The following is a 20979-nucleotide window of genomic DNA, read 5'->3' on the forward strand; positions in this document are numbered from 1 at the left end:
GAATTGACTTACAGTTTCTAATTTGCATTTAAATCCCAAATGTCTTAGTCAGAAGAAACTGCTCTAAATTCATTCTCTGTGTTTGCACCATTGATTCCCGGTTCAAATAGACCCCCTGGGCCCTACTGTAATTCCCATGGGCACATCCGCATATTCCTTCCAGAGGGGGCTGATGGAGTTTCTGAGTCCCACAGGGAGAAGAAATGGATGAGAATCATTCCCTTGGAAATCAGGCTCGATGAGATAAGGAGGATTAATAAAAGCATTCTCTGTCCCTCCTGGGCTCTGATCACCGGGTGGAATAACATAATGGAAATCTGCATGGGGAGAGATGCACTCCAATGGCACTCTGTCACATTAAAAAGGACCTATGGGATGGGTGTGGTGGCTCACGCCTGTAATTCCAGCACTTTGGGAGGCTGAGGCGGGCAGATCACCCAAGGTCAGGAGTTTGAGACCAGCCTGGCCAACATGGTGAAACCCCATCTCTACTAAAAATACAAAAATTAGCCAGGCATGGCAGTGGACGCCTGTAATCCCAGCTATTTGGGAGGCTGAGGCAGGAGAATTGCTTGAACCTGGGAGGCAGAGGTTGCAGTGAGCCAAGGTTGTGCCGTTGCACTCTAGCCTGGGTGACAGAGCAAGATTCCAGCAAAAGAAAGAAAAGAAAAAAGAAAAGAAAAGAAAAGAAAGACCAGTGAGGAAAGTGATTCATGTTTAAAGCCACAGGAAGCTGTATCTTGTTATCTTTGTGACTTCCGGCAAGTCACTTAACCTCTCTTTGTCTCCATTTTCTCATCTGCAAAATGGGAATAATATAATAATAATAATAATACCTACCCTTATAGGATTATGATGAATTAAATAAAAAATTTATAAAATGCTTACATGAATGCCCAGCACATAAGCAATAAAATGCACATTGTTATAATGAAAATGGATAAAATAAATAAAGAAATGATGTTTGGTACAGTGAATATCATTTTAAGGAATATGAACAAAGAAATACACTTTGTTCTTTTGGGGCCTCTTTGTTACAGTACCCTAGTCTCTCACTACCTAATATTCCTGCCAATAGAAAGTCCCCTTGTTATCTAAACTACTTAGAGCTAGGAGTCACTTATAACCAGAAGTGTTCTGATCAATAATTTTTATTTTATTATTCTTTGAGACAGGGTCTTGCTTTGTTGCCCAGGCTGGAATACATTGGCATGATGATGGCTCACTGCAGCCTTGACCTCCCGGGCTCAGTGGATCTTTCTGCCTCAGCCCCCAGAGTAGCTGGGACTGCAGGCATGTGACACCACCCTATATATATATTTAAATTTTTAAAATATATTTTACATATTTAAATTTTTTATAGAGACAGGGTCTCACTATGTTGCCCAGGCTGGTCTTGAACTCCTGGCCTCAGGCAATCCTCCAGCCTCAGCCTCCTAAAGTGTTAGGATAACAGGCATTAGCCACCACATCCACCCTGCTTTTTCTTTTCTACTTGTAATCTAATCGTAATCCTAATCTCACTTAGAGTCTTTCAACCTCACCACTAATGACATTCTGGGCTGGATAATTGTTCACTGGGTGGGGGCTGCCCTGTGCATTGGGAGATGCTGAGCAGTGTCCTTAGTTCTTACCTACTAGATGCTGGTAGCACCACCCAAGCTGTGACAATAAAAAATGTGTCGGGTGTCCCAGCGGGGTGTGTAAAGCTCTCCGGGGTTGAGAATCACTAATCCAGCTAAGCTGTGTGCGTCAGGTCTCCCTACATGACAGCTGCCTGGGTATGGCAGCTCACGAGCTCCCCTAGGACAAGAGTTATCAGTTATTTGGTCCTAGATTCAAACCTCATAGGAAAACGCTGGAAGAGCATAATAACATTTTCTGGGCTAATTGAATCAGATTTTGCCAGAAAAACATTCAAGGGTAAAACCAAAGACTATAATTATTATGAAAATTATTGATGTAGTTTTCATTACCCTACAATTTTTGAATTAGCAGCTGATAATCCCTTTTATAAAAGAAGAAAGGTAATATTTTTTTCCTGCTTTCTGTTCTTCCTGCTGCTTTTCAATAAATACATTTTATACCTGTGGGTGCCAAGTGGATGCAGGTGCAACAAATTGACTCTGGTCCTACAGCCAGGGTCAAGTTCCATCAACCTACGAAGGAGCAGGGGCTTGCAAGGAGGCAGCTGTGTCACCCTTGGAGCTGTCTCAATGGGCCTCAGAAAATTAAAACATGGCATTTTCCATTTTGTCCAATTAGAACTGTGTTCAGACTCCAGCTTACTTGTCAATGAAGAAAAAATGGTCTGTGGTCCATTTTCCCCACTTGATTCTCTATACCCTCCCTACTCAAAGTGTGGGCTTTGGACCAGGTTAGCTGTGAGCTGGTTAGAAACGTAGAACCTGGGCCCACCTTTTGAATCCGGTCCTCACGTGGCTGGGTGCTTCAGCAAACCTGTAAAGTGGGCTCTAGACACCTGCCTGTCTCAGCAGCAGACCTTGCTGCTTGACCCACAGGGGAAGAGTGCAAGAAGGCAGGTGCCCTCCGTGTTCAGCATCCCCAACCTGGAAACCTACAGGCCCCCTCCCTTTGCCTCTTTCTTGCCTCTTTCCCCTGGCTACAGGAGGCTATCTCCCTTGCTGCTCAAAGTGAACTCCAGTCCCTGGCTCCCGCCCGCTATGTACTCCTCAGTGCCTTACCCTTTCCTGCCCTCCTTCCCTGCACATCAACGTATTTCTCCTTGCAGGTCCATAAACATGTTCAAGACTCTCCAATTAGAAAACAACCACAACACGTGTAACAAAGAAAAAGCAGCTCTGAGTCCAACCACCCTCTCGTTCCCTTCGCAAGAGGGGTCTGTATTTCCTCACCTCCCATTGTGTGATGAAAGAGTATTAAATATATTGAAAGGTGCAATGAAGGTAGGGAGCACAAAAATAAGCATTGTAAATTTATTTGCAATCAAGGAATAATATAATTGGTCACTGTTGAGATGTAATTACAGTAGAAAACATACTGTTCCAAAATCCTCATTGGGTCTGACTGAACAGGTGCCAAGGGCACTTTTTATAGAACTCACATGGAGCAGGAAGGCTCACTCCAGCAGCAGCATGTGGCCACTTTACCCTCACTGCCACACCTGAAGGGGGGGTGGCGAGGAGGCTGGGATTCATAAGTGGAAAACAGGAATAGTCACAGAGTTAAGAAATTTTAACTAAAAAGGTGAATTCTTTCAGCTTGAATTTCCTTCCCCAGTGATAAGATGTCCTGCTGCAGTTCCCCGGTGGGAATCACCAGATAGCATAGGAGGCGGTGTATGTGTGTTGGGGGAAACTAGAGAGCTGAGGATAGAGTGCAGAAAAAGAAAGCAGGAAAAGACACAGCTACATATACAAAAAAGTTAGGAAGAGACAAAGAGAGGAGAAGAGAGAAACAGGGAGGGAAAGAGAAATGGGGGAGAGAGAAGGAAAATAAAGACAGGAGAGAGAGATGGGGAGAGGGAGAGAGAGAATAGAAAATAAAGATAGAATGATAAATAATGACTCGATTTTTGCACAAGAAATTTTCTTTGTTTCAAACAAGAAAATCTGAGTGAATCAAGAGCTATGTTCCAGTGTTTTCAGCATTCCCAGGGGGTTGGTGTCATAGAAACCATGAATGGAAATTTCCATGTCTAGAGAAACCCAGTGGTTGAAGCCTCCAGTGTAACTCACTGGCCACTTTGGGCAGCTGCAGAGAGACTGAGCATTCAGACTAAGCCTGGGACTTCTGGGAGGGAGGAGGGGTGGCAGGGACTACAGGCACCACCCAGGACAGATTCTGGCAATCACGGCAATGCCTCTGCATTAACTACCATGAAGCTTTACCTTCTTGCTACGGTTTCTAAAATCAGTGCATTACACAAATGTGCATTGAATCAAAGTGACCCTTAAGTCTCCAAAACAGTCCATATGGAAACTTCTCCTGAAGGTTGTTCTGCCTCGAGACCACCCACTGGATTGTTCTTGCATGCAAAATACACATGTGACTCTGAGAACACATGGCCAGACACATGCAATTTACATGCTTGGATGATGAAACATCTGTGTTTTATTAACCCCATACCTTGGTCCTTCCGAAGTATAGCTTTGGTTTCCCTTAACTCATGCTTTTGTTGCCTTTACAAAGCAATCAATTCAAACATGCCTTGAGGGGATATTTAAGAGGTTCTAAGTCAGGGAACCAAAAAAAGTGGTCACTAGCCTCCAGTTTCCTTAGGTGAAGAACCGGGATAGTGCTATTACCTTATCGGGCGGTTGTGTAGCTTTAGGATCAGGTTTGCAATGCATCTTGCATGTATGCATATAACACATCCCCATGGTATGGGGATTTTAACAGGGATCATAACGGGGATGGTGGCTATCGACTTTCTGGACCCAGGTAGGACTGACCAGTCAAGGAGACACCTGGACAGAATCTCTTTCCCTTTGGTCCTACCAGCACCACTGCTGATATCCACTAACTAGACAACATTTATTCTTCTTGTGTCACAGATTCTGTGATTGTTGAGGATAAAAAGATGGGCCATTTGAGGGGAATACATATTCTAGATAATCCATGAATGTGGAAAAATCTGTGAATTTTCCTTTTCTGTCAATAACAGCTATTTCTGAATGGAAACAGAGTCCCTTGATGATCAGTTTTCGAGGAAGCCCCGCTCATAAGTAACTCAGTTCAACACACACACGCGCGCATGCGCACACATACACACACTTACTTTGCAGGAAGGGAGTGTTTCCAAAGTGAGCCAACATCTAGCATCATTGCTATGGTAGCACAAGCGAAATGGAGGAGAAACTTTCACAAACAAAACAGAAAGGTGAGCCTCCCGGGGTCACCTGTGAGCAACACCATACTTTTCACAGGTAGGGTAAGAGTGGATGTTAATGTAATTCAAAGACCCAAGGGAGAGAGAAAGCTTGCAGTCCCAGCTGCGTGGTGTAGACCTCCAGGAAAGGACAAAAAGTAAATGATGCTGTGGTACAGACTGCAAGTTCCAGGCCTCATTAGCAGGTGAAGGGGACGGGGGGAGTTGCCTTCTTCTGATATAAGCAGCTACAGAAGAAGCCATGAGACCAGGTCTCATGGCCCTGGGGTTACTGGAACAGGCTGTAGGATGGGAAATTGGTAGAACTGAGCTAATTCAAATAATAGGATGCAAACACAATTGTTTTTTTTTTTTCTTTTGAGACAGCATCTCGCTCTTGTCACCCAGGCTGGAGTGCAATGGCATGATCTCAGCTCACTGCAACCTCTGCCTCCTGGGTTCAAGAAACTCTCCTGCCTCAGCCTCCGAGTAGCTGGGACTATAGGGACGCGCCACCATGCCCAGCTAATATTTTATATTTTTAGTAGAGATGAGGTTTCACCATTTTGGCCAGACTGGTCTTGAACTCCTGACCTCAGGTGATCCACCCGCCTCAGCCTCCCAAAGTGCTGGGATTATAGATATGAACCACTGCGCCCAGCCAACACAACTATTTTCTAAAGAACGTAGTGCTCTGCAGAATGGTAGCAACAGAAAGCTTATTAGTGGAATGGTGATAATCACAGCTAACGATTACCTACATCTTTCATGTCACGACCTGGGTATGCTGCTCACCCAGTGGGGTAGGTGACCATCACAAGCTCTAAATGACAGGTGAGGAAACTGAGGCACGGAGAAGTACAAACACTTGCCTAGGGTAACAAAGTTAGGGAGTGGAGAGTTGGGATTCAGACCCAGGTTGGTCTGAGTCTAGAGTCTATGTGCAGTCCCACTTGGCAGCTTCCACGTATGGTCCCACACTGTGTTGAAAGAAAAATTCCCTAGGGGCCCAGTGGGAGAGCATCAGTACTCCACACAGACAATGCTCCAACCCATACAGCTCCAAGGCTTCTCCCAAGGAGGCAAGGCTGGATGTGGAGCAAACCAAACAGTAGACATGTCCTCCAGTTTATGGAGCTATGGTTTAAGAACAGGAAAGGAGTCACCACTGATTTTCTAAGTAATGGCAGAAAGATTTTTCACCTCAATTTTGCCTCCCTTTTTCTTGTGTATGATGGAAGAAGGATCTTTTTGACTTTTTTAGTATTTCCACTGTCTAAGCGAACCAAGCCTGTGCTGGATTTACAGAAAACGATGCCTCCTCTCCTCCTATTTTCCCTGCCCCTTCCCTTATGTCCTACCACCACAAACAGGCCACCTGCAGGGACCAGCAAGCTCTTTGCATCTAGCTCTTCCGGGTGTCAGCACAGTGCTCTGGTGATTGGAGAAGGATGGGGAGGAGGCTTTGCTCCTGACGGTGCGGTGGCAGGCAGTGGGGGCGGGGGTGGGTGTTCTGATGCAGTACCTTTAAAAATTATTTTATTTTAGTTTGTGGGGGGAGGGGCATGTGTACATGTTTGTTATATGGTATATGGCCTCCTGGGGGAGACTGGGCTTCTAGCACACCTATTACCCAAACAGCAAACATTGTACCTGATAGGTAGTTTTTCAGCCCTCATCCCCAACATCTCTCCCTGCATTTGGAGTCCTCTCTGTCTATTGCATCTATTGTTTCCACGTTTATGTTCATGTGTACCCACTGCTTACCCTTCACTTACAAGTGAGAACATGCAGTATTTGATTTCCTGTTTCTAAGTTAATTCACATAGGATAATAGCCTCCAGCTCCACCCATGCTGCTGCAAAGGACAGGATTTCATTCTTTTTTATGGCTGCATAATATTTCACGTGTATATGCACCACCTTTTCTTTAACCGGTCAACCGCTGATGTACACTTAGGTTGGTTCCGTGACTTTGCTACTATGAATAGTGCTGTGGTGAACATATGAGGAGTAGCCCTTTTAATATAATGTAGCTCAGTGCGGTTAGAGGATTTGGGAGTGGATGGGAGCGTAGAAGGAAGCTCAGGAATGGGCTTAGGTTCAAGAGTGGGGAGCTTGTAGATTCGAGGTTCAAGAGAGGAGCCCAGAATATTGAGCACCTCCCTCATGATCATTAGCCCCTGGATGCTAGAGGAGCCGCAAGCTGCAAGGCGTACTTCATATCTGCTCCTGCCTTGCTCTGCCTTAGAGGCTTCTATTGCAAGTCCAGGCCCACGGAAGCATGAAGGATATTAATACCCATCCAACCGCTGTGGCCTTTGGGATCCCACTTCACCGGGGACCCCCACTGCTGATGTGAGCCATTCACAGGCCTAGAATTCCACCTCTGCTCCAGGCTCAAGTACCAGATGCTTTTCTGGACCATGAGCCTCATCCTCTGTGTGGGAGCCCATTTGCAGTGGAGCAGGCTAGGAATTGACGCCATATAGAAAGCAGTGTAACTCAGGGATGACAAAAGTGAAGGTAATTTTAAAATACTTTAATCATGTTAGAAAAAGGACTATAAACTACGATGTAAAGTGCTCATACTTTTGGGCCAGGCATTTTGCTTTTGGGAATTTTTCCTACAAAGACTTTCATATATGTATGTGAAGATGTATATTCAAGCATTTTTATTGCTGTAATGTTTATAAAAGGGAAAACCAGGAACCACCATCAAAATGTCCATTGATGTGAGGTTGGTCAAATGGTGGGATGTCCATAAAACAGAACACAATACAGAGCCATTAAAAGGAATGAAGTAGCACATTGTTGGGTATTATGGATCAGAAGGGAAATCCATTGTATTGGACCATGGAAGCGCCTTGGGTTTACTTAATGGAAATAAAATGTGTTAAGTTAATGAAATCGGGAGAATGTGGGCCATTCAAGGGACACAATTGAAGGCAGAGCTGAGATAAAGAGAAGGAGATTACAGAATTTTTATGCTCTTAGACTGCAAGGGCCAAGGACTCGGTTCGGTTTCATTAATTGGAGGGGGGCAGGGCTGATCTGACAGGCTCTGCTTCTAGCAGCCCTGGTTACAGCTGACGTTAAAGATCTGAAGATAAGACAAACCACATGCAAGTTCCCCAAACAATCTCTAGGAGTAGAGCTATGGCTTTCTGGGAGGCTCCCACTTAGAGGAGGAGCTGGGTAGTGTTTATAGGGTGAGTGGGTGGCAGTACAGTGGACAAGTGGACAGGAACCTTGAGGGGCTTTCCTGGATGCTGTTGACATGTTTGACATTACGATTAATGTAAGTAAACTACGAAATTGCGGTACTACCTGTCTCATTCATTCTATTTGGTAGGAAACCTGGACTGAATGACGGAAGAACCCATTCTCCTGACTGCTTCTGCAAACTGACTTGGATTACTAAACATTATGGAGTTTCTCTGCCCTTTGTTACCACCAAGAAAGGCCAAGATCACCCAAAGCAGGTAGCATAAGCTGAAGGGGGGAAAATAAAAATAACATCAACAAAGATATTACTATATAGCAGGCACTGGGTTAAACTTTCTGCATGTGTTTTATCATTTGATCCTCACCACTGACTAAAGAAATAAAGAGTATTATTAATAATTCTCCCTTTTTACAGACAAGGAAAAAAGATTCAAATCCTGAGACAGATCGCAATATACTGAACAGAGTGTGATCCCACGTTTGTAAATAAGAAAGTAGAACTTGATAGATACGAAAGGAAAGAACATAGTCATCTCTTAGGTGTGTGGAGAGATGTGTTAACTTTTTCTATTAGATGATTATAATATTTTAATGTCTTTTACAATGGAAATGAATTATGTTTTAATTGGAAAAATAATTTTAGAGGGAATAAAAAGCTGTTGAGTTCAAATTGCATTTAAAACGGTTTTCTACAAATAACCATTTAAAAGTGGGCAAAGGACATGAACAGACACTTCTCAGGAGAAGACATACAAATGACCAATAAACAAATGAAAAACTCTCATCATCACTAATCAGCAGAGAAATGCAAATCAAAACCACAATGAGATACCATCTCACACCAGTTGGAATGGCTTTTGTTAAAAAGTCAAAAAATTACAGATGTTGGTAGAACTGGGAGAGAAGGGAACACATATATGCTGCTGGTGGGAATGTAGATTAGTTCAGCCATTGTGGAGAGAATTTGGAGATTTCTCAAAGACCCGAGTTGAACCACCATTTGGCCCAGCAATGCCATCACTGAGTAGATCCTCAAAGGAAAATAGATCACTCTACTGAAAAGACACATGCACCCATTTATTCATTGCAGCACTATACACAGTAGCAAAGACATGCCACAAACCCAGGTGTCCATCAGTGGTGGATGAGACAACACCATGGAATACTATGTAATCATAAAAAATCATGAAATCATGTCCTTTGCAGCACTGGAGGCTATTGTCTCAATGAACAGAAGCAGAAAACTAAATACTACAGGTTCTCAGTCAGAAGTGGGAGTTAAACATTGGGTGTACATGGACACAAAGATGGAAAGAGTAGACACTGGGGACTCTGAAAGTGGAGAAGGAAGGAGGCGAAGGTTGAAAAACTGCCAAATGGGTGCTAGGGTTCATCATACTCCAAACCCTAGCATCATGTAATATACCTTTATTGCAAACCTGCACATGTATTCCTGCAATCTAAAGTAAACGCTGAAAAAGGAAAAAAAAAGTTTTCTAAAATACTTTTGAAAAAGAATAAAGCAGAGGAATCATTCTACTTGATGTGAAGCCTTACTCTACAGCTCCAGTAATAAGACAGTACAGTACTGGTGAGGGAGACACATAGATCAATGGGACAGAATGGAGGACCCAGAATAGACCTGCACAAATACACTTGCACCCAAATGATTTTTTTTTTTCAAACAAAGGGACAATAGCAATTCAATGGAAGAAGGATAGCTATTTCTAAAATGCTACTGGAGCAATTGTGTGTCCACTAGCAAATAAATGAACTCAATCTAAACTTTACACTTTACACAAAAAAATCAGTTCCAAAAGGATCATGGACTTAGATGTAAAACATACAACTATAAAAATTTGTAGAAGAAAACAGAGGATAAAATCTTTAACACCTAGGTCTAGGCAAAGAATTCCTAGAGTTGACACCACAAGCACAATCTGTAGAAGAAAAAAGTATAAATTGGACTTGCATGAAATTAAAAACTTTTGTTCTGTGAAAGATTCTATTAAGAGAACAAACAGATAAGCCACTGACTGAGATAAATATTTGCAAACCACATCTCCGACAAAGGACTTGCATATAGACTACGTAAATGACTCTCAACACTCAACCATTAAAAGATTTTGTTAGAAAATGGGGCTAGGTGCGGTGGCTCACACCTGTAATCCCAGCACTTGGGGAGGTGGAGGCAGGCAGATCATGAGGTCAGGAGTTCGAGAACAGCCTGGCCAGCATGGTGAAACCCCATCTCTACTAAAAATACAAAAATTAGCCAGGCATGGTGGCATGTGTCTGTAATCCCAGCTACTCGGGAGGCTGAGGAAGGAGAATCACTTGACCCCGGGAGGCAGAGGTTGCAGTGAGCTGAGATCACGCCATTGCACTCCAGCCTGGTGACAGAGCAAGACTCCATCTCAAAAAAAAAAAAAAAAAAAAAAAAAAGAGAAAATGGGTAAAAGTTAAAGTCCTGAAAATGGCCTGTAAAACAAAACAAAAAAAAATTGGCAAAAGATATAATTAGACATTTCACCAAAGAGAACACTGATGGCAAATAAGCACATGAAAAGATGTTTCATATCATTAGTTATTAGGGAAATGCGAATTAACATATTGCTAACAAACCAGAGACCAGCTATTACTATATGCTGAACAGACTGGCTATAATGAAAAATAGTGACAACACCACATGCTGGTGAGAATGTGGAACAACTGGATTTCTCCTATATTGCTGGTAAGGATGGAAAATGGTTTAGCCACTCTGGAAAACAGGCAGTTTCTTATAAAACTAATATGATCCAGCAGTTGGTACCCAGAAAAATGAAAATACATGTTCACACAAAAGCCTTACACAAATATTCACGGTGGCTCTATTTGCAGTAACTTCAAACTAGCAACAAAGTCAAATGTCCTTCAGTGGGTAAATAGTTCAACAAATTCTGGCATACCATACCATGGAATATTACTCAGCAATCAAAAGGAACCAGCTATTGGTTGATGTGAGTACTTGGATGGATCTCAGGGGCATTAAGCTTAGTGAAAAGAGCTAATCTTGGCCAGGTGTGGTGGCTCACATTCATAATCCCAGCACTTTGGGAAGCCGAGGCAGGTGGATCACCTGAGGTCAGGAGTTCAAGACCAGCCTGGCCAACATGGTGAAACCCTGTCTCTACTAAAAATACAAAAATTAGCTGGACATGGTGGCAGGTGTCTGTAGTCCCAGCTATTCGGGAGGCTGAGGCAGGAGAATGGCTTCAACCTGGGAGGCGAAGACTGCAATGAGCTGAGATTGTGTCACTGCACTCCAGCCTGGGTGACTGAGCAAGACTCTGTCTCAAAAAAAAAAAAAAGAGTTAATATCAAAGAGTTACATTTTATATGATTCCATTAAGTACCATCCTTGAAGTGACAAAACGAGAGGTGGAGAACAGGTTAATAATTGCCAGGGGAGAAGGTCAAGAGTAAGGGGAAGGTAAGTACAACTAATAAGGAGTAGCAAGACAGGTAGCCCTTCTGTGATCATGCAGCTGTCCTGTATCCTGATGGTGGTGGTGGTTACACAAATCTGTACGTGCCAATCAAATGCACAGGACTACACACACACATACACACACACACACAGAAAAACACACACAAATGGGTGGAAACTTCAGGAGCTCTGGTCAATAGCATTGTGTCCACGTGAACTTCCTGCTTTTGGTATTGTTGCACTATAGGTATAGGCGATGTCTCTGTGGAGGAAGCCGAGAGAAGGGTTCAAGGTGCTTCCGGCACTATTTTTGCAACTTCCTGTGAGTCTGTAATCATAGAAAAATTTAAAAATAAGGAAATTAAGTTGCTTTTCTTCGTAAGCCTGAAATGATATATTCTGGGACTCCATGGCCTATTTTACTGTTAATTTGGAGTGGGGATACCTTGTTTATGATGGAATCTACTTTGCAGTTGGGCTTCCACACACTGTACAGGCCCAGAACCCTAATTCAAATGCAATCTGTTTTGAAGGGCAATAAATGGTGATTTTAGAAACAAAAACAAGAGAAAGTGCTATGGAAAGCCAGTGTGTGTCTTCATGGAAGCCAAGCCTCCGCCAATGAGCAAGCAGCCCAAGAAGATACCATTTTCCCTTCGAGTGAGTAAGATCATAATAACAGATGCAAAGCAAGACACATTTTCACTGGAGAAACAAACCCCTATGAGAAAACACTCTCTGCAACATGAAAACAAACTCCTTTCAGACCTGGCTAAGGCCTTTCGTGCTGACTCAGCTAACTGGAAAGTCTGTTAGAAAGCAGTGAGGAGTTTCAAAACACCAATGTCAATATGTTCAAAACTAACTTCAGATGTGCTCTGCAATGGTGAGGTCAAATGTCCTGAACCACTGCATGCAATGTGACAATTCTGGGGTTCTTAGCCAATAAAATGAACACTGGTGCAACCTTTATTCACCTCGTGGGATGGAGTATCTGTCAGAGGCTTTGAACCAGAGCAACTCCATCTTGAATAGGAGCTGGGTAAAATAAGGCTGAGACCTACCGGGTTGCATTCTCAGGAGGTTGAGTCATTTTAAATCACAGGATGAGATAGGAGGTCAGCACAAGATACAGGTCAGGAAGACCTTGCTGATAAAACAAGTTGCAGTAAAGAAGCTGAACAAAACCCACCAAAACCAAGATGGTAATGAGAGTGACCTCTGGTCATTTTCACTGCTCATTATATGCTAATTATAATGCATTGGCATGTCAAAAGGCACCCCTACCAGTGCCAGGACAGTTTACAGATGCCATGGCAAGGTCTGGAAGTTACCCTCTATGGTCTAAAAGGGGGAGAAACTCTCAGTTCTGGGAATTGCCCATCCCTTTCCCGGAAAACCCATGAATAATTCACCTTTTGTTTAGCATATAATCGAGAGATAACTATAAAAATGGCCAACTAGCAGCTCACGCTGTTGCTCTGCCTAATAGAGTAGCCATCCTTCTATTCTTTTACTTTCTTAATGAACTTGCTTTCACTTTACTCTATGGACTCCCCCTGAATTCCCTCTTGCTCAAGATCCAAGAACACTCTCTTGGGATCTGGATGTGGACCCCTTTCCAGTAACCTATCTATTGATCAGTATCAGTAATATAGGATCAATGGTGACAAAATGTCACTGCTCCGTGGAGAACTTGAGGATAACCTGTAACCTGGGTGCATTACCTTAGCTCTCATTCTGCTTCCTGATCTGAGAACTGGAAGGTCTGGTAGAATGCACCTCTCAAAGAGATCATGAGGATTCAGCATGATAATACACAGAAAGCACTCAGCACCTTGTCCTGCACTGAGCTGGTGGCCTTCATTGCCAACATCCTATTCTACAGGTGAGGACATTGAGGTCCAAAGCATCTAAGGAATTTGTGCAGTATCTAAGAGGTGCTGACTGGTGGAGATACGACTGAAACTAGGAGTCATCTGGCACCCAAACCATGTCCACAGTGTCAGCCCATCCTGCCCTGTGAATAAATAAGAACTCAGAAATGGAACTGGGATTCAGGGAAATAAAAACAGCCCTTCTAGCCAAACTGACAGTGTGATGGAGTAAAAACGGGGAAACAGAAAAGCCCCTTATCCCTCCTCCCTGCTTGCCTCCTCCCTGCATTCTATCTTCTAAGACTCTGTGCATCAAAATAATTGGGGTAGTTCTTCTTTAAAATCCTGTTCTCTCTAACTACCACATTTCTGTCAGCGGCATCTGCTTGCTTGCTGGAATGTCAAAGCCTAAAAGCAGGCTTGTCACACGGACAGTTTGTCTCATGACTTTGCTCAGCTAGCGAATGAGACTTCTTGAATGTCTTCAGGGCACCTGGGATCCATGACTTTGACACGTGGTTTCGTCAAGCAGAGATGAAGAAACTGCCTAGGACCCCTTATCCCACAACAACCTACATGTTCATTGGTGGCAGCAGTGGCTGATTTAATTCAGGGACTGTTGACAACATAGGCAGATAGACTGCTGCCAGGAGCTGCTAGGAGTTACCACGGCTGGCTCCCCTCATTGACATTTTGTTGCGTGGATGCTGACAAGTGTCACTTCCGTGGTTCCTAAGGAACATCTCGTCGGCCCACCCTAACATGACGTCCCTCTTTCCTTTCCTCTTTGGGGAACTTGCCATTTTGACACTGTCCACTTCAAACTGTATCTCTGCTAAATGAAAGAACTCCATCATTTTGATGTGGATCTTCCAGAGATCAGGAGAACCCATCTTCCCCTCCCAAAAGCATTATATGAAAAAAAGACAAGCTGTGTTTGAAATCACAGGATGGTCACAGAGTTCAAGCAAATGAAATTAACATGAGGTTTCTTCTCCAAGCAACAGGGCCACCGAAAGCGCAAACAACAACAAACCGAACACTCAAAATCTGATTAAAGCCCCAAACCCGAGATGCATTTACGGACACAGGGCAGATTTCCATGCGAAACTAGAGATTCAGGCAAATTTTACTGCTCAGTTCCAGCAGCATCTCGTAAATAGAATTCTTCCGGGAGCAGAATTCTGCCAGATAACCTGAGGGCTTCATTCTGTAGCCTTTCCAAGCTGCACTCATTGATTGCATGTGCTGGCTACCAAATGCCTTCCTTACATTCACTAGAACCATGCCAGCAAATGCAGAACTGAGGAAGAGGAGTGCTCTGTAATTTCAGGCCAGCTGTTCTGGGGAAGAGATGTATCTCTGGGGTGCCATCTTTATTACAATGGCCCCTTTACTGAACCACATGTCAGGCACTGTGCTTGCCATATATCATTGACCTTGGCATTGTGAAAGGAAAATAAATCTTGGGATCTCCAGTCACTAAGCTAAAGGGAAAAGCCTAGCTGGGAAATATGGGAGGCAAACCTGCCCCCATAGTTCTCAATTTCTAACTAAGATAGCTACAAATATAAAAAATACCTCCCTCACAATTTGCCTGCAAGGAGATTCCTTGTGGGTCCCAAGATCTTTACCCTAAAAGCTTCTGTTGAATTTCACCCAGGCAATGTAAATTGACAGCTCATCCTCACAGGTGCAAGTCAAAGGACAGACCGAACTCAACACATCCCTCTGCTCACCTGAGACAAATGCATATCTAATTATTTCCTTGGTCTGATTGTTTATGTAAAAATGCAGATGCACTGAGCTAGACTAAGGCGTAAGTGACTATTCCTCTACCCTGTCTTTGATCAAACACTCAAAAGAATGCAACTGTTTGTCTGTTACCTACTTATGACCTGGAAGCTCCCCAACCACTCATTCTCCAGACTGAGCCAATGTACATCTTACACATATTGGTGGATATCTCATGCCTCCCTAAAATGTATAAAACCAGGTTATACCCCCATCATCTTGGGCACATGTCATCAGGACTTCCTGAGGCTGTGTTACGGGCACGTCCTTAACCTTGGCAAAATAAACTTTCTAAATTGACTGAGACCTGTCCCAGATACTTCTAGGTTCATAGCATCAAAATGCTCTACTTTATTTAACCTTTATTAGAAAGCAGTCCACTTATCTCCATCATACTGATAAATAAGCCAGATCTCAGAGAGGTTAAAAGCTATGCCTGATCTCACACCGTCAGAAAATGGTGGTGCAGGGATGTAAAGGCAGGTCTGAGATCAACACGTGGGTTTTCAGAGCTAGGCTAGATGTTTGCCAACCCAAGACGAATCTGTTAAATGCCTCTCTGCCAGCCTGCTGTCAGATGACAGGGCACGTGGGAAGTAAGGATGGTATGAGGGTTCTATGAAATATGGCAGCTAAAATACACTTCTGTTACTGACATTGACTTTTAACTGTGATGGTTCTAGACTGCCTCATCTATCTGAATGGAGTCAAGGCTGTTGTAAGCTCTCTTCCCCTGCATCTGTCAAGGTGTAAGCTCGTGTGACTGCGCTTGTCAATCTTCTACATTGATGGCTGAGGAGTTTTCCAATTGGATGCTGGGTGTTCTACTGCCTTGCTCTCATTGAATAGTCTTGAAGAGATGGGATTTAAATTGTGTCGAGGATATTAGTCCAAAGTGAATGAAGTGGAGAGTAGACTTCTCGTTTATGTCCCCAGAGTGATAAATGAGGGAGTGTAATTTTTTTTCTAAGGCAAAGAAAATGGGAAACCAACGTGGATTGCAGACACATGAGAAATAGCTTATGAATTTAGATGATGGCTCGGCAGAAATAAATTGTACATCTGTTCATTCATTTTAATAAAGTGGAGAGATGGCATGCTGCTGAAGCCCTTGGAGAACCCTGGGTTTTTAAAATTATGATCCTATAATAGTAGCATTAAAATTTGTAATGTAGCCAGTGCTTTCTGAATTGGAGGGAAAATTCATTTATAAAATAACAGTTCAGACTTTGAAATGTAAATGGGAAAATGTAATTTTTCTTGGCTAGATGTGAATTGGTCCTGGAAGGATGCTACAACATCTTGACCATAAAATATATTTTTAAAATCTTATGAGAAAGTTTTCAGAAGCCAGCAAAACTTCTTCGGGCAATCTCTATTTAGGTAAATTGTGCAGGTATGAAGCATATGGTTAACTGGCTTTGTTATTTTTACCTTGAACTTGGTGTTTCTTGTATAAGGACAATTACAGATTAATATTTCCATTTGAAATGAGTTTAGTCTGTTACAAATACAAAATCATTTTACTCAGTAGCAGGAACATAAGGAAGAGAGCTTTTATAGACCAGCAATTACCAGTTACCATGAAAATTTACTTCTTCAACAAACAGCACTGGGTTCCTTATTACTTATGCTCCCTATGTTCGATATTGGTGCAAATACAACAATCCTTATTGTAGGTTTCCTGCTGACTCTAAAAGCCAGAAGCATTATTAAAATTTCTTTAAAAAAAATAGGTAAGTTTAAAACCCACAGAAAGCTTTTAGACAGATTGAGCCATTTCGGTTTTATTTCACAAATCAACCATCAAGTTTTCAGGTGGGAAAAAGGTATAAATAAACCAGGAGAGCTGGCTGGCCATGGATAACACAGGCCCAGCTAGAAAAACCCCAGATTGCCTCACAGAGATCTTTGCCTCCTATTGAAATACTGCGTAGGTAGAGAGGACACACTCCAGCCTGCAAATGAAAAATACAGATTGGGAAGAGCTTGTGGTTAGTCTTAGCATCAAGGGCAATTGCCTGTTGTCTTAAGTCAGCTTCTGCCCAAAGATGTACGGCACTTCCTCCTAGGTCTGTAGGAGTCTTGATACCTCAAGAAGGTCACATAGATAAAAGGGTCTGGAATGTGACTCATCAGTGGAGACAGAGAACAGCGATGTGACAAAGATAAAAACCAAACTATCGGGCAGAGTCCCGTGGCTCACATCTGTAATCCCAGCATTTTGGGAGGCTGAGGTGGGCAGATCACTTGAGCTCAGGAGTTTGACAGCAGCCTGGGCAACATGGTGAAACTCTGTTTCTACAAAAAAATATGAAAAATTAGCCTGGCATGGTGGTGTCAGAAGTGTTTGAACCAGAGCAACTCCATCTTGAACAGGGACTGACTAAAATAAGGCTGAGACCTGCTGGGCTGCATTCCCAGATGGTTAGGTACAAACAGGATGAGATAGGAGGTCGGCACAGGATACAGGTCATAAAGATCTTGCTGATAAAACAGGTTGCAGTAAAAAGCCGGACAAGCACCAAAACCAAGATGGCGATGAGAGTGACCTCCAGTCATCCTCACTGCTACACTCCCACCAGCACCATGACAGTTTACAAATGCCATGGTAATGTCAGGAAGTTACCCTATATGGTCTAAAAAGCCCTGGGAATTGCCCATCCCTTTCCTGGAAAAGTCATGAATAATCCGCTCCTTATTTAACACATAGTCAAGAAATAATCCTTTGGCCCTTGGGGCTGCTCTGTCTATGGTGTAGTCATACTTTTATTCATTTATATTCCCAACAAACTTGCTTTCACTTTACTCTATGGACTTGCCTCTAATTCTTTCTTGCGTAAGATCTGAGAACCCTCTCTTGGGGTCTGGATTGTGACCTCTTTCCGGTAACAGTGGCATGTACCTATAATCCCAGCTACCTGGGGGGCTGAGGTGAGAGGATCGCTTGAGCCTAGGAGGCCGAGACTGCAGTGAGTTGAGACTGCACCACTGCACTCCAGCCTGGGTGACAGAGCGAGACCCTGTCTAAAAAACAAAACAAAACAAAAAAACAAAATAAACTATCCAAATTCCTCACAGGCAGGACAATAGGTGGATACTCCAGATGAGGAACAATAAAAATCCCCGCAAAGTTTTGCAATGAAGCTCTTTTTTAGCTAATGCCTAGAGTTGGCACTATTCAGATCAGAGGCCTCTCGGAAATTCTGCTTTGCCATATGTATGTTCGTCTGTCTAGTTTCTCCGACTCCACTCCTAGAAATGGGGTATTAGGTCCATGAAATAGAATCTTTTTCTCCCCTCCTCCGGAGATAGGGTCTCACTCTGTTGCCCAGGCTGGAGTGCAGTGGCACGATCTCGGCTCACTGCAACCTCCGCCTCCCGGGTTCAAGCAATTCTCCTGCCTCAGCTTACAGGCGCATGCCGCCACACTCGGCTATTTTTTTTTTTTTGTATTTTAGTGGAGACGGGGTTTCACCATGTTGCCCAGGCTGGTCTTGAACTGCTGAGCTTAGGTAATCTGCCGGCCTTGGCCTCCCAAAATGCTATGATTACAGGCATGAGTCACCATGCCTGGCCAAATAGGACTCTTTTTAAGGACTATCAGGGAGCATGAGAACTGGGAAAGAGCCAAGAGAGGCGAGATGCTCTAGGGTGTTGTGAGAATGCCAAGGCAGAAGGTGGTCCAGACAGCACGGGCGCAGCAGCCTCACGGAGGACCCTCTCGAGGTGTCACAGAGGGAGCGAGGACAGGGAGCCTGCGTGGGAGTCAGGACTGAATTCAGTAAAAGCAAAGACTCGGCAGTCTCGACCCAAAGTCGGCTTTTGGTCATGGCTCCGTTGCATCTTCCAGTGGGATTTATTTTGAATCAGAAGTAAGAGGCAAAGTCATCCTCTGAGAAAGAGAGAATGGACAAAAGAGGGCCTTGGGGGCAGCGGACAATGTTGAGTTCAGCTGCCAAGTGAGCAGCAAAAGGAACCATTCAGAGTTAAGCAGAAAAAATGGAAGGCATCCCTGCCAGCCCCACCCAGTCCAGGTTCGGAAACCACACATTCGTGACTTGCATTCAAATGTTGTCCACTGACTTACGTATCTTTAGGTCCTCAGCATAGAGCCTGGCTCATAGCAAGGGCTTAATTAACACCTGCAGAATGACCTGAGTGCCAACTACATCCCAAGCACTCTCAGATCTCCCATGCAGTTATCCCGGTGACAACGCCAGTCGTGTTATTCACAGAAGGTCCCAGACAGAGCGTGTCTCATCAACATGTCCAGATGGCTGGTGCTTTTCTGCATTCCTTGGGGCCTCTGGCATTGACTCTGGTCACACAACAGTTACAACGAGGAGGAAGATGAAACCGGCACACGCAGTGCGGCAAAATCAGTTAAAGAAATTTAGAAAGCTCAGGAATAAGAAGAAAGCTTGCATAGTGCCAGTTATGTAGGAGGCTGAGGTAGGAGGATCATATGAGCCTTGAAGGTGGAGGCTGCAGTGAACTGTGATTGTTCCACTGCACTCCAGCCTGGGCAACAGAGTGAGACCCTGTTTTGAAAAAAAGAAAAAAGAAACAAGCTTGTTTCCTCTCGTTTTACCTGTGACAGTGTTGCTCGCTGCATCCGGCTCCCAGGGAAAGACCCTGATAAAGCTGACTTTGGGGAACAGTGTTTCTGCGCTATCTCACCTCACACTATTGCTGGCATTTGTCTCTGGCTACCCCGTGGCTTATACACAAGGGTAGGCCGACCTTGCTTTTGTGGATTCACAGGCTTTGGGCTGAGGTACCTCCTGGAGAAAGCTCTAGACCTCCCCTCCTTAAGTGCAGGGGGTGGGGGCTGCCCCTTCTTGAGCTAGGGACCACTGAGCTTCCCCTGCTCAGGGGATGATGGATCAGATGTGCTCCAGTTAATTACAAGTGCGTGAGACCCATCACTTTTTCGAAGCCAAAAGGGGGAGGAAAAAGAGTGGCACAAGTTGCCGAGAGAAAATAACTTGTTTTCTGCAGTTCTGAGAGGTAAAGAACAAATCCTGGGACAGGGAGAGGAAGCAGACAGTCCTGTCATGGGGAAAGCAGGTTAACAGGCTCGGCTTTTGGCACGGAGTCCTGTTAGTGATGGTCAGTAGCATGTGCAAGGAGGATGAAGAAAATGGACCTGAAGAAATCAAACGAATGGGCGACCCTCCAACTGTATAGGGTGGAAGTGGACCATCCTTTAAACAGGGCACATGCAGAGCTTTGGAACACGGGAACCAATAAACCAACATGGAAGAATTAAGCATGGCCTGAAACCACGGATAACACAGGGGTCCGTCGTTTTGGCTTAAATCACACACACACACACACACACGTGCAAACACACACACGTTCACACACACACGAGCACACAGACACACACAGTTTCTTTAGTGGGGGCAACACAATAACTAACCTACACAGTAACTAACCTACAGTGTTGTGCTGGTAAATGTTTAATGGCAATTCAGGGGGGAAAAGCCCTGATTTGTAGCTTGCATCCATTTTTGTGGTTAAATATTCCCCCCAAGGCCAATTTCAAGCTATGTACTCTATATCACCACACACATGAAGAACTGGCAACACATGCGGGAATCATCTCTCCCAAAGCTGGTGCAGACTGGCTGCAACACACCAGCTTTGCACATTCAAATCATGGCCAGGCTCAAGGGAACTGGTTCTGTTTGAATAGGATCTGGAGTAGATGGGAAATGTAGCTTTGATCTGGGGGCATTCCTTTCTTCAGGG

General features: G+C 43.9%; 1 protein-coding gene across 1 annotated transcript in view; it reads right to left on the reverse strand.

Moving 5' to 3' along the window:
• CDH13 (cadherin 13) overlaps positions 1-20979 on the reverse strand; it is a 1182232-nt gene that overhangs the window by 150208 nt on the left and 1011045 nt on the right. The window lies entirely within an intron of this gene.

This window comes from Rhinopithecus bieti, unplaced genomic scaffold (genome assembly GCF_001698545.2).
Source record: "Rhinopithecus bieti isolate Rb0 unplaced genomic scaffold, ASM169854v2 scaffold_1618, whole genome shotgun sequence".
Taxonomy (NCBI): Eukaryota; Metazoa; Chordata; class Mammalia; order Primates; family Cercopithecidae; genus Rhinopithecus; species Rhinopithecus bieti.